Source organism: Taeniopygia guttata, chromosome 5 (genome assembly GCF_048771995.1).
Source record: "Taeniopygia guttata chromosome 5, bTaeGut7.mat, whole genome shotgun sequence".
Classification (NCBI taxonomy): domain Eukaryota; kingdom Metazoa; phylum Chordata; class Aves; order Passeriformes; family Estrildidae; genus Taeniopygia; species Taeniopygia guttata.
In genome coordinates, this window is record NC_133030.1 from 37,225,027 (window position 1) to 37,240,079 (window position 15,053).

The following is a 15,053-nucleotide window of genomic DNA, read 5'->3' on the forward strand; positions in this document are numbered from 1 at the left end:
TGACTCCTTTCTGTCAAAAAAAAAAACTTTCCATTTTTTTATGGAGAAAGAAACTCTGCTGGAACTGATCCCCAGTGCTGTATTAACTCAAGTTTCCCATTGTATTTTAACACTCCAGCTTAGTATCAAAAATGTTGAATTCCCATTGACATCTCTGGTATAGAACATGTGGCACGTTTCATGTCACCAAATGGTTGTGAAGGTTAGAAGAAAGTCCATGACTACCCTGTAGGCTCTCCAAAACCAACAGAAGCCTCCAATTTATCCACTGTCTTTTGCCTAGCTTGACAAGGTCAAAGTTCTACCGTGTCTTAAATACCCAAGAAAAGTCTACAGCTGTGCACAAAGCCTACATCTCAGCAGCTCTGGAAGCAAAACACTCTTTTTCCAACTTTGATTTCTTTAACACTTTTCTTTTATATGGAACCTGCTGCAGCCTGAAATATGTTGGAGAAAAGTAGGTAACATATCTCTGCAAAAAGTTTTCTACAAGAATTTTAGATGAAAGTAAAAATTATTAAAGGAAATTTAGCTTCTGATGTGAATGCAATTCCAGGTCTAATTCTGCTTTCCAAGCTTAGAATTTTATAACTCCTTTTAATTCATTGTAATGATGATAAAATAAAATTGGACTAATAATACACTCTAGATGTTTGCACCAGTGGAATCCCTCAATACTAGTGAAGTGAAACAGGCAATTATTGTCCAGCTGCTCGGAAGAACAAGGAAGGCAGAGATATTATTTAGAATAGATTAATACTGCTGGAATTAAACTGGGAAAAAAACTTAAAGTCAGGCTTAATTTAAGGGAAAATGCTATGAAGACTGTCGGATACCTTAACAAGAGAAATTAAACTGTCTTGTGAGACTCTCTGGACAAAATTGCTACTGACTTTTTGTGTCCATTGTGGAAGATCAGCTTTTAAAGATGTTCAGTAGTACATTGTGAGGAATGTTAATGCTTATAGATTCAAACACCCATCACCAGTGGCTACAGCTAGGTGTTGAACAAGACAAGGAAAGAGACTGATAAAAGGCAAATCCTGTGATGTGGGATAGTGTTTTTATACCAAAGTCCTTAAACCAGTGACTCAGCTGTGAAAACAGACCTCTGGGGAAGTATGAGGATATCCACCTGTAGGCCTGAAGGCATTCCTTGCTCCTGAGGAGGCACAATTGACTGAAGATGCTGATATAAAGGCAGCTGTAACATCTTAGACAGTGACATCAACTATTAAAGACTCCCAAAGTGTCCTGTAATCCACAGCATTACATCATTCAGCATGAAACTTCCCGAGCAGGGAAGGCACTTGGGCATTCCCACGGAGCCTAAATATAATAATAACAACACTCTGGACTTTGTGTTTTGTGGGCTTCCCCCACTGGGAACAGATCAAGATTGTGACCATTACTTTAGCAAAACTGGTACCATCACCTCGACCGCCAGACATAGTTAAATTGCAACAACAAAGTCTCATTGCTGAACACATGGGTAGTCGCTGTTTACTTTTTACTCTTATTCTTTCTTTTTCTTTCTTTTTCTTTCTTTCTTTCTTTCTTTCTTTCTTTCTTTCTTTCTTTCTTTCTTTCTTTCTTTCAGTTTCTTTCTTTCTTTCCCTTCCTTCCTTCCTTCCTTCCTAATTCCTAGATGTTTGTCTCCTATCCAGCTGGGAGCTCGATACTATCCTGCTGGGAGCTAGATAACAAGTGAGCAGAACTCAAAGGGTTACCTGGCCACTGCTTACTCAAACATACCTTCAGACCTTAGTTCTCCAACACCGTAAGGAATAACCTCAGGTCAGCTGAAACTGAAACTCATTGTGCTGTGTCTTTCCTATATTTATGTCTCAGAATCTTGGTAACTTTTTGCTAATTTAATTTGTTGTGACTAATGCATTGTACCAGTGTTTCCTGCTGTTATAGTCTGCAAGAGAATTTAGTTATAATGATGGCTAAACTCAACAGCAAATTTTAACAGCAGGAATTATGGCACCATTATGCAGAAATGTCTAGGAAATTATGCAATTGTATCTACCACAATATAAAACTCAAATATAGTAAAGCTCTCTTTGTTTCTTTGACACTGTTAGCCTGGGTGTCAGCCAAAATATAAAACTCACAAAGGTTTTTTTTTAAATCCTGTGGGCATTTCAGAAGACTGTTATCTGAAACTCTAGATCTGAATATTAGTGCTACTGATAGAAAAATTGCACTTGTTTATACAAACTGGATGCTTATCACAGATAATAAATAACAACCCAAATATGATTCAAATGTCTTAGAAAATATTACTAATAAGCATATAATCCAAAGTGATTTATAATGCATAAAAAATATCAGATTAGCAAATATGAGAACAAAATGAGCCAAAAAAGTAGAAAATGCTCATCAGACGCTGAAAGGCACAAACTGTAACAAGCTTTCATTAAAAATGCATATGAATGCAAAAATAAAGAAAATAAAGGAATGTGGGACTGTAATTTGATAACAATGCAAACATTACATATTGTGCTAAATAATTTGCCAAGCAAGTGACGCATGTTGCAAATAGCAAGAGACAAACTTCAAAAGCTTTTCCAGCCCTCTGTGTACAAAGCATCCAAGTCTTTAATCAACTCTCTTCTACCCACTTTCCCTAATTTCCTTATCCTAAACTATTTCACACTTTACTAATCCCTACAGCTTGAATTCACTGAGATTTTTTTCAACCCCAAGTTCCTTCCACTGCCCTGTTCCCCTTCCAGCTCCACCTCTCCCTTCATCTTTTCAAATATTCTTACTATAGGTCTTCAACAGAGTCTGCAATGACATTTCAAAGGCTCCAAGAGGCAGGTGTTGCAAAGTTAAACTCTATGCAGTTCTCACACTGCCATCATCAAAATGCACTACATGTCCCACAGCACGTGAGAGAATGGGTCTGGAAGACGACAGAATGGCTGCATTCTTTCAATCAGATCTACTGTGTCAACTTTTTCTCTTTTCTTCTTCATGTTTTATCACCATCTGGTGGCAGAACCTCAAAACACTGCTCTGAGTCATCGTGGATCCTACAGAGCAGTCAGTGCTGCGAATTTGTTGGGAAATCACCAACTGCATATCATCCCTGACATACTTGTGGCTCTTCTGCTGCTGGTGTATATTGCAGATACAAGTAAAATCACTTTTCAGAAGAACTATCAACATCTAATTCTATATTTTATCTAATCTAGCACACTCTAGTGAGGACCAGTTCTATTCTTCTCCAAAAAAGCAGAATTAAAGGAATTCAACCATGTATGAAACACCACAGCCTTTGCTACGCTCTTCCAAGTTTTCCAAATTTACAGTGCACACTTGATCCCCAGCAGAACATGACTTGACTTTCATCTCTTCTTCCAACTGAATATTTTTCAATTACTAGCAGTATGAAAGGAGCTGTGTGAAGTATGAAAAGAGCTGTGTGTAGAGAGGCAAAAATAAAAAAACCTAAAGGAGCTATGATGTTTGACAGATGGGACACTTGTGATAGAAAAAAAATGTATATGGTTGAAAGGAGATGCATGAATAAGAGATAAATTGTAAGATTAAGTAAGGATAGTTAAATCTTGTTTTTATAGGTTTGTACCAGACATGTGTGTGCAAGTAGCTACTCAAAAAACATATTTCCACAAAATAGTCTGTGTTTCAGCCTTCAATCACATTCTGGGTGGTTTCCAGCATGGGAACCAAGGTATGTTGTTAATTTCAGGTCACTTCCATGGTGGTATTTAGACACTATTTTTGTGCTTGCAGTGGTTAGAAAATATCAAGTGCAGCAGTTATCTGGATAGGTGAAATTTAAACCTGTGAAACCATTTATTCACAAATCTGTGCATTCAACTATTTTGAAAAAAAAAAACTCAGCAGATTTAATTAATTTCTTCACTAAGTTGCATATGCGTACTATCTCCAAGGACTCATTATGGGCTCTTGAGTATGCACTCAAAGTAAAAACAAGCACGTTTTCTTACAGAAATACTACACTCATACTGTCTCCTGCAGAGACCGTTATAAACGACTATAATGATTTATTGTAATAATTGTAATTTCTTGTTTAGATTAGAACTAATTTTTTAATGTTATAAAAATTATAAAGGTAATTCAAAGTTCTGTACTGACAAAGATTCTGTTGCCCAAATTTGTGAAAATCAGTTGTTATTTACTTATTAAGATTAGTCATTAGGAATAAATCTTAGAGATATGGAGCTTTATCTGTGTCTGTGTATTTGCCTTTTAAATAAATCTAACTCTCTGGAAATAGCTAGGGCTTGGAAACAACTATAAAAATCGTAACAGTCTCATTTCAAGAAACTTTACTTAAATTCATATACATGGTGTCCTAGAAACTGTAATATAGCCTATCTATCGGCTCTGTCTATAAACATTTGTTTATGTCAAGTTTCTACTCTCCCTTGGAAGCTTGATAAATTGAGTGAGTAGAGAGAACACCAAGTAAAGGAAACTGAGTCTTGTAGGGTAGCATCTGCACAGTTGACAATATGAATAAAGAATAATATTTATCATAAATTGAAAATATGTAACATGAGAATAATTTCTCACATACTAGCCTGTATGGTGAATTAAAATTGAAACATGTAAGGTATTGATTAGACAAAAGATGTTAATATCATCATCCTCTGTTTTTTCCTGATGGTTTTTGGATTATTGTTGGGGTTTTTTTCACAAATAGAAGGTTATGTAATTATTTTATATGACTTTTCACTGACCCTTTGAGATTTCCTGGATATGAATAATTTATTATTTAAAATTTCACATCATTGACATATTGGTTCTGTGGAATTATATCTATTTCTCATTGATTTTGGATTCTGTCATGTTTTTTTTTAAACTACAAAAAATCAGCTTTTGTACTACATTATTATTTATCTATTTTTGTGTGTCAGCCATAGGAAGATAAGTACATTTCCTGAAGTAAGAAGTCTTGTAATTTATTATATTTTCTTTATTATTATTTATAGACAAATCTAGCACTTTCTGAAGACCACTCACAGACAATATAAAGGTAAGAAAATAAAACTCCATGAAAGACCACCTAATTTTATGTTGTGTTGATAAGCAAAGGCTGTCAAACAGGGAAGAGTAAGATCTCAATCTATTAATACTTTCTTCAAAATTAATGAAGGAAAGAGATTAACTTATATAGATGTAAAGAATAATTCTCCCCACTGAATGAATTACTTGATGAAATTCTACGACCTGTATTACTCATAAGGTCAGAGTAAAAGTTTATCATAATGCTTTTCTGGTCTTAAGCCTGTAAATCAGACTACCTAAGGATGAAAATTCTAAGACATTTTTATACCTAAGGAGAAAACAGTTTAACTGAGATTGAAAAAGAAAAACTTCTTAATAGTTAGAGTCGGGATATCCATGTGTTTTACAATCCCTAGCCTTCCTCCTTTCTAATATTCAAGGTGGAAGTATTGCATGTCCCACCTTTACCAATTTAGAATTAGAAACCATCAAAAAAGGTTAGATTTAGAGGTTAGTAAGTATGTTGTATGAGTAACACTGCAGAAAGCAAAGGTCAGACTAGGTGAAACAATGGACTTTTTTCTCTGCTTTTAATATCTGTGGTTCACTGACCTGGCATTCTTCCAAAGACACTTCAACAATTCTTTGTTCTTTTCTTCCATACTTGTAACCCAAAGGGAAGGCATGTGATAATCCCAGCTACAGAAAGAAGAAAAAACAGAAATATTGTACATGTGGAAAGTGGCAATACATATTTAAGTTATATATCAGGAGACAGATTTACAGAAGTATTTTATCTGCCAGAAATGTAAATATGTGCTTGCTGAGATTAATAGAATCAGGTAACTGGATACTATTGAATATCTGCACCTTAATGTCTATAAATACTGCTGTTAATCCACTACTTAGAATTTGGGGTTTTACCCTTTATAAAGAATTGACCCTCTCTGAATGTTTTTCTGGTAAAATAAAGTGAATTTCAAATGGATGAGTGTGTGCATGTTCATGCAACATTTCTGCTTTTAGAAAATAGCAGTATAGTGGGATTATATAAATAATCACTGTGCTTGAAATATTATTTTTAATTCATGGATGTAATAGTGACAGTCAAGCAAGGAAATAAAATCTTACTCTTAGGTACATATCCCTCTTCAAATCAGCCAGAGAAACACAGCCTAACTTGTCTTAACACTAAGTAGTTTTCTGAAAGAGAAGAGTGAATTTAAGAGCTATGGAAAAGAACTCCAACACTTAATGTAGTTGTTGCACTATAATACACAATTATACTTCCTTCATGCTCAGAAGTACCAGTGTAGTGTAAAATACAACTGCCCAGACTTCAATTGTTGGATACCTTTGTCATGTTATTCTCTCATTCTTACAATCTCATCTGAAGTACAAGGCAACCATCTTGTTAGTTTTAATTACAAAAAAAACAGATTTTATACTACATTATTATTTAGCTATTTTTATCTTTCAACAAGAGGAAGATAAGTACATTTCCTGGAATAAAAAAAGAAGACTTATTATTTATTGATTGAGCATTTCATATGCAAAGCAAAGGAAATAAAGACATCACATTCTCTCATTTTGAGCAGGATAATCTCATGTTTCTCAAGGTGCTTTTTAAAGGCTAGTTTTCATGGTTCCTATAAAACATTCTCTACAATTCACAGTTTCTTCTTAGCTTGATGTTCAGTCTGCATTTGCCCTTTCCCACGTTGCCTGAATCAACAGCTACTACCCTTTCCTCTCAACAAAAGAGCTTAGTAGGTGATTTTTTGCCCAAGGAAGTTGCATGATCTTCCCTTTGGGTAACCTGCAATGCAGTGGGACACACTGTAGCCTTTTTCTGCTAGAACAGACTTTTTTACTGTAATTCTTTCCCTTTCTTCATGTAACTCTATCCATAACAGGGAATAAAAGTGGCTAGAAAGCATCTAATCTGATATTTTGCATTTGCCTGGCTGCTTGGAATGTCTGCCTGATTTTGTATTGCACGATGATAACAATCTTTAAGATTAATAGGTGCTTTCCATAGTGGGATATAATACTTTACTCTGCAAACTCAGTCTACTTTAAGACTTCAGTCTTTTTTAAAAACTGTTCATTTTTGCAAAACATGTTATTTTGGATTTTTAGTTGGGAACAAAATTGCTATAATTTGACCAGCAGATGTAAGTCAACTTACAGGTCAGTAACTAGGTTTCATTCAACTAAACTCTATGAAAGGTCTCACCTTGTACATGTTCCAAGAGCTTTCTTAAAAAATACTAACACCAGACACAAATAATGTTTATTTGGGATTTTGTTTAAAACTTATCTGGATATTATGTCAACCTTTACAAAACAATAATATGGTAGAGTGCTTGTTTAGTAAGGGGGAAAATTACTCCACTGCTCCCTTGAGCCCTGGGGAAAATATCTTACAGCCACATTTCTCCTTTCCATGGGAAGGCTGTCCCTAGGTTATAGAGTTCACTTTTACAAAAAAGACTGACCATCCCCTTATCCCTCCTGACTGACACTGTGCCAAAAAATACATAAAGATTTCTTGTATCATGGTGATGGATAGAAACAAGAGGAAGACAAATGTGTTTCTGCAATGTAACATTTAGCCTAGTGGTCAGTGGTGGAAGAATAAAAACTAAGGTCTCAAGGTACAATTCCTATGTAACAAAAGATATGTGTTAGGAGCAAGCATCAGAATAAAGGCATCTCTGCTCCAGCATAGATAAGATCTTCGCTAATAGAGCCCTGACTGTCCCTTCTTTATTTTCCATTCCAACATTTTTTAACAAAGTGTGAAGGTGACATATTACTTTGTTATCTTTCTCCAGAGGTCTTGGGCTGAAAGCAAGTAAGCTGATCATGAGGATCAGATTTTGACACACATATTAAAAATCAAAGTGATCGTAAATCAAAATAAGTGTTTCCTTTGTCCCAATAGCTGCAAATATTCAGTGTAACTTAAATGCAGAGAATTACTGAGTACTGCACCTGAACTTTATTTCCCTTAAGTGGAAGGTTTCATCTTTCATTTTAAAATTTGCCCTTGTGATTGAGTAAACATAGATGACTTCTACACCTGCTTTGGCATGACTGAAGAGGAAAACACCCGGTTTTCACATAAAGCGAGAACACTCTCTGTGGAGACGTCTTTTATCATTGTCTTTCTGCCACAACATTTTTTCCTGTATTATTTAAGTTCTGACTGTATCAGGTCATCAGCTGTGAAGTCGTTTGTCAGAAAGCTGGCTTAAACTAATCAAATACAAAAGATTACAGCCTCAACATTAGGGAATATCAGTGCAGGAAATCTGCTCAGTGCCACCTGTTCTCCTACAGCCATATAGCTCTGGAATACACCAGTGTCACTGCCAGTAGCAAGCCATAAGATTTGTACTGAATTTGCACTCCCTCAGGACAGAAGTTTGCCAGGCTTATTCTGTCCAAGCTTTACTGACCTATCTGCAGGTTTTGTTTTATTTGGTGTCCTGGTTTCACTGGGGGTAGAGGTAATTTCTTCTTAGCATCTGATACAATGCTGTTATTTGGATTCAGATTCAACTAAAACTGATGTTTTAGTTGTTAGGCAATGCTTGCCTAAAGTCAAGGATTTTTCAGTTTCCCATGCTCTGTCAGTTGAGGAGGTGCAACAAGAAGCTGGGAGGGGCCATAACCAGGACAGCTCAACCCAAACTGGCTAAAGGGATGTTCCACTCCACAGACTAAGCCCACCATATAAACTGGGGAAAACTGGCCAAGTGCTGATCACTGCTTTGGGACAGGGCCAGCATTGGTCAGTGGATGGTGAGCAATTGTATTGTGCATTACTTTTTCTTGACTTTTACTCCTCTCTCTTCCTCTTCTTTTCATTATCATTTTTACTATCATATTTTACTTTATTTCAGATGTCTATTAACATATATTTCAATAATTAAATTATTCTTACTTCAACCCATGGGTTTTATGTGAGTTGTGGGAAAAGGAGTAGGAAGCAAGCAGATACAAGGTATTTAGCTGTCATCTGGGGTTGCTCCAAGACAGTTGCTTTACCAGTATTTTTAATTATCTGTTCGCTATAGCTAATTTGTTTCTTTTTTTTTTTTATTTTTGTGTGATATCACCATAGCTTTACAAACCCAGCATAATAATGTAACATAGGAAATACAAGCCTGCCATGCAGAGGTCTTAAGAGGCAAAGACAAAGAATGTGATATGGAGGAGAATGGGACGAAAAAAGAAGGGGCACAGATTGGCTCTGGAGGTTGCACAGCTGTAAACAATTCCTCAGTACTCCATTAAAGAAATGCAGACCTAGAGATGGCCAAAACTAAGCTTAGTAGCAGCTCAGAATACAAAGAAATACTATATAAAATACATAAAAAGTACCAAGTGTGGTAAATTGTGATTAGCATGGATCTGCAGACGAACAAAGAACCAAGATGTACAAGCATGTTGGTTAAAATCTAAAAAGATACAACTGCATCCTTGAGTGAAGAAGAAATCATTATCATGAACATCACACCTCAGTGATGGACTTCAAGTGCTGACAACTCATTGTTAACCTCCTTACTAGAATAAAAACACTGACATTAGGATCAGAGGAGCAGCGGAAAGGTGAGTATGACATCAGGAACAGGATAGAAAGTGCATGTATACAATTTTAACTATCTTATTATCCCTGCTTTTATTGTAATGGCTTCATCTGGACTAACTATTATTCAATTCTTAAATTTCACTTACCTAAAGACTTTTTGGCTTTTTAGATACCTGTGCATATGTGTACTTCAGGTACATTTTCTCTTTCCCCATGAAAAGAGATTTCAAGCATAACATCATGGTTTCTGAGAATTTGATTCTCACTGGTAGCACCACCATGGGTTACACTAGTTTACTGGAAAGAAATTCAAGTAACACCAAGAAAACAAAACAAAACAAAAATCAAAATTATTTCCTACTGCAAAAACAAAAAGTACAAACAAGTGTTAAACTTTGGGCACAAAAGTCCAACACTGTTGAATTTTCATAGTAAATATTTTGTTTCCTCCGCTTTATAAAAATCCTTCCATTCTCTTTTAAGTGTATATTTAAGATTAAAAAATTCTTCAGTAAAACAATGCCAGATAACAAGTTAGTTTATTTTGCTTCACCAGAATATCCTTACCTGAATGGCAGTCCCATAAAACTGTAGGTTTGATATAAAACCAAGAGGGACTGAGGTTCTGAGAGTTGTTCTGGAAATGTCAATGGCAATGGAAGCACTTTATTCTGGGCCTAATGTTCTAGAAATTAAATCCTCCCAAAAGTCCTCTGGTAACTTTTATGTCACAACATATGTGGCAGGACTGAAGGAATGAAACTATCCTTAGACTAGTTAAATCCTGCTGGATTGAACTAGTTTCATCGCTGTGAACTGCAATCCAAAAGTCATTAAGGCACCTGAAAGACGTGTGCTGCCATTCCTCGTTCTTTGTCAGAAATCAGAAGCTTCATTTTAAGCAGCATTCCAGAAATGTTTGAAAAAGGCTGATGAAAACCCATGTAACAGTTAAGTCCAGTGACAGCCCTAAAAAACAGTATGGTAGCCTCAGATTTCTCAGTCCCTGCTTAGGATAAAAAAAAAGAACACCAATCACAGCTTTAAAAGAATTCACAGTTGTCAAGAAAAATAAGCCAACTTTTTTTCTTTTTAGTATTTGCATTTTCTGTAGTCATTTACATGAACACAGCATGGTGTAAAATCTCCCCAAATGCTGAGGAAAAGGAGAATTTTGAATTGTAGCCTTGTTTACTGATTTTAAATAAAACAAAAGTACATGACTGTCCCTGGAAAAGCAGTCAAATGATTCAAAAGCACATACATATAACCAGATACATAGTGAGGTGCTACCTATAATTTTAAGACTCTAGGGTAAGCTTCAAAGGAGTGCAGGTTCCTCATCTAAACAGTAGGGAAATGGGAAAAAAAACCTGGTCTTTCTGAAGAGTGATTGAGAACATTTAAATTAAGCCTAGCTGTTGCTTTAATTGTGCACCTTTAATCACCTTTAAAAGGACATATCCCTGTTCTCCACAGAGGACACGTGTTACTGAGGTACCAAATGTAGGTATCATGAAAAATTTTGACTGTAGGTACTGAAAATAATTCTCTCACTCTGCCACCATAGTACCGTAGTGTAACCAAACATTCAGCTCACTCTGGATTAGAAGAAATTGTAAGTAGCTTTTTTTTTGTCATTTAAGCACACAAGATGGAGATGAAAAAGGCTTATATATTCCCATCTTATATTATACAATGAACATTTAGCTGTTTCAAGCAGTGGAAGTGTATTATTTCCTTTGGAAGATGGCTTACAACATAAAGGTTTTTGCATAAAAGGCAATTTTAATTTCTGTTTTCCTATTTAATATAATCACAAGAGATGTTCTTTTCATCATGAAAAATAATTCCAGCAATATTTGTTGTGCTAATGAGCCTATATTTTCAGAACTATATTTGCATGTACTCAACCACTTTTATCCCTTGTCATTTAGAAAATTTAATGTTCTATAAATTTTCCTCATAAATCAATTCCTTCTATCCACTGAACCAACCGATTTCTTTTCTTTTCACCCATTTTAATATAAGCCAGTTTTTATCTTCTGTTATGGCATGTCCATCAGTCTACGTTTTGCTCAAAACACAATGTTGTTACAAGCATTTTGGGTTCCTCCCTATCTGGTTTTCTTATATAAAGAAAAGTTGACTGCCTGTAAAATGCAGGAGGACCTGTAAGCTGGAGTAAGCTGTACATGGTGGTGTCTGGTTATAGAGAGTGCTTTTCATAACGTTTTACAGCTCATACAGTATTAACATAGTCCGATGAAAGTCCCTTCCATAAAGTAAAACAAAGCACAAGAATCAGCCCTGGCTGTAATATTCACTTTAAACCAGCTCCCCTTACCTCAGCTATCCTGACATGCATGATCACAGTGCTTTCAGGTCTCCTGCTCAGCAGTGAAAGCGTTGCTTTCCTCCCAGTCTTTGCACAGTTAATATAGTATTTGCCCCTCCATCCTGTCCTAAAGGCACTGACACAGGCTACTTTTTGCTCTCTTATGAACACTGTTCATAAAGGGATGCCCATGCCACTCGGCTAAGTAGTAATATGTAACAAATCAAGACTGCAATCTACTGTAGAGGGTACCAGATGGACAGCATATCAAGAATTACATTGAAGGATAGTACAGAAAATCCTACATTCACAGAGATGCTTTCTCATATTATTATCAGTGTCAGACTATCCAAAATATTAATTTAGTCTTCTTTTCCATCATTCCATCATTATGTTATGGATGATCAAATGTTTGCAGTATGATACTTCATGAAATAATGCATAGTCATTTAAAGCACTATGGGGAGATTGCTGACAAAATTATTTCCAGCACCAGACAGGAATATTCCTTTTTCAAAAGGAAAATAGGAATATTGCTTTTTCAAAAAATATCATTCCTTTATCAGCTCAGAGTTTCACATGACTGAAATTAGCAGCATTAATCTTCTTCTCCACAATAAAAAATGTGTATAAAAATTACACAGCAATACCTGTAATACCATCCATTTTCCAATTCAAATGCTAAACTAGACTCACACTGCTGCTTGGACACATTACTCTAGCATGGCAAATTTGTCACTATAGGAAGAAAAATGCTTTTCTTTTGTTCCTTGACTCCTTTTTAAGTCAGCTGAGGATCACATTATTTCTTCCCATTTTAAACACTGAGGGGGAAAGGGAAATGTAGGGTACAGGGAAATCAACAATTTTCTTTTTTTCTAAAGTGCGCATTAAAAGATTAGCAGCGCACAGGAGGAATAGCATGATGCTGTAAAATAGCCCTGTGTCCTGTATTTCAAAATGAAAAATACTAATACAAATTCATTCTATTAGGTTAGCTTGCTTTTTCTTTCTCAGATACCAGAAGCTAGGATTTGCATAAAGTAGAAATTCACTTTTGCTTTGCCATATTATGACATTCTGTGTCTAACAAAGGCTGCCTACGTTTTCCAGGTCTTTTTGCCCTTCAAGTAAACTGCAATAAGCACTGGGAAGATGCGTACAAGGGCCCCGCAGTAAAACATTGCTCTTCCTGAGACAGGAGGAGATTGCCATCTGCTGGTCTCTGGCCCCTACACGAAGTCAGGCAAAGGGTATTGAGTGAGGATCTCTGCAGAGACTTTTTTTTTAAACAGATAATATTTTTCTTCTCCCTGTTCTTCATAAGCATATATTTGCATAAATAAGCATGTATTTGAAAATAAAGCCAGGCTCTGTGGTCACCTGCTCCAATCTAGCTGTGCAGGATGCTGATGTGGTAGGTGGCACGTAGCATCCATCTGATGGAAATTTTTGCCATTTCAAAGACTAAATGGCAGTGGTATAAGAGTACAGAGATTATAGGTATAGAGATTCTGATACATGCATGGACCACGTCATACAACTCTGCTGAAATGTGATCCTTCTGAATGTGTCTGAACTGTTGTGTCAGTTGTTTTGGCAGAATACATTGAGCAGTATTCCCACACCCACCACAGCTGCCAGGTAACCTCCTGTTCTTGTGCAGTGATGCATTAAAACACCTATGACATCATGCTTCGACAAAATATATTCCTGCTGATTCTTACCTATCTTTTGGGCATCATGTCTTTCTTGCAATGCTGTCAGGAAGGCATGGATGTCCAGTCCCTCTCTAATTAAATTGTCTGTGTAAATTAGGATGTTAAAATACTTCACTGTGAACAGGAGTAGCTGACACACACACTCATCTCCCCAGCCGCTGACCTCTCATGGGCTGGGCAGACAGTAGAGCAGCTCTTAAGCTGACATGACAATGGGCCATTGTCCCGGGAGAGAAGTGCCTAGCAGTGCTGTGGTCCTGCCTTGCCCCTGGCAGGGTTGCACACAGGCTGGACAAACAGAGACAGACATGCACACGCTGCCCCATGCTAATGCAGCACAATCCAGTTTTCTAGTCCAACAGAAAAAAAAAGTGAGACAGCACAAAAGGCTTTTAAACCAGAATATTGGAGAAGCATAGGTACAGATGATGCAGAAACATGAAAAAAAAAATATTTTGCATTATGAGAATCTAAGGAAGCAGGGCAAATGGATACCTGGACAGCACTTGACCATATTCTGCAGCACTTTGATAAAAGCATGACTCTGGAAACAGATAACAGGACTAACACGTCATTCAAACGTACCCAAGAGTTTAACTTGGCACCCTCTGCTTTTCTGATTACCTGTGATCTCGGTAAAGAAGATGCTGGGCAGAAAAACAGCCTGAAAGAACTGAAAACCAGAAATTATTTCTTGACTATTCCGGTAGTTCAGATGTAAGGAGTTAATCACTACATGCAGTATTCCCTGCATTGCACTTCAGTTTAATATGAGTATAAGCTTAAGGCAGCATCAATACTCCTCCATCTGTAAATGATGTACACATCTGTATAGCTGGAATTTCTGGTTTGGCGTATTTTTTTTTCTATATAGAGCAGTCCCTTTTGAGAGAGTAGATTCTGAAAAAACAGACATTTCCATGCAAATATTAAAGGAAATATTTCACTGATATGAAAAACTGCTTTGAGCAATTATTTTTCTTGTTTTTCATCCACTAAGGAAAAAATGCAAGAAACTGAAATCCTGTTTTGAATGAAATTTCAATCCAGCTTCTATGATAGCTATGTTGCTTTCTCTTCCCCAGTATATTGTTCAAAATTCTTAATGCTACAATGCACTGGAATTCATGTTTGCAGTTATTTCTCTATAACTATTTCATCTCTTTCCTAATCAGTATGCTGAATGACTGCATTTTTAATACAGATCCCTTACACTGATTCCTTCCTCCCAGATGAATTGTTTAACATTTTTCTATATTAAACTGCATTTTCTACCTGATAGTTCACTTAAATGATCCCAAATCTTCTGTGTTTTGGTTTGTTTTCTACCACCTGTAATATTTTTTTTCAGAAAATAAAGAAAAAATTAAACAAAAAA

The 15,053-nt window shown here is 36.1% G+C and overlaps 1 protein-coding gene across 1 annotated transcript in view; it reads right to left on the reverse strand.

Moving 5' to 3' along the window:
* LOC115495539 (uncharacterized) overlaps positions 1-15,053 on the reverse strand; it is a 131,855-nt gene that overhangs the window by 103,105 nt on the left and 13,697 nt on the right. The window contains exon 3 of the mRNA XM_072930650.1: positions 5,626-5,712. The gene's annotated coding sequence lies outside the window, so the exon portion shown is untranslated. The remainder of the gene's footprint in view (positions 1-5,625; positions 5,713-15,053) is intronic.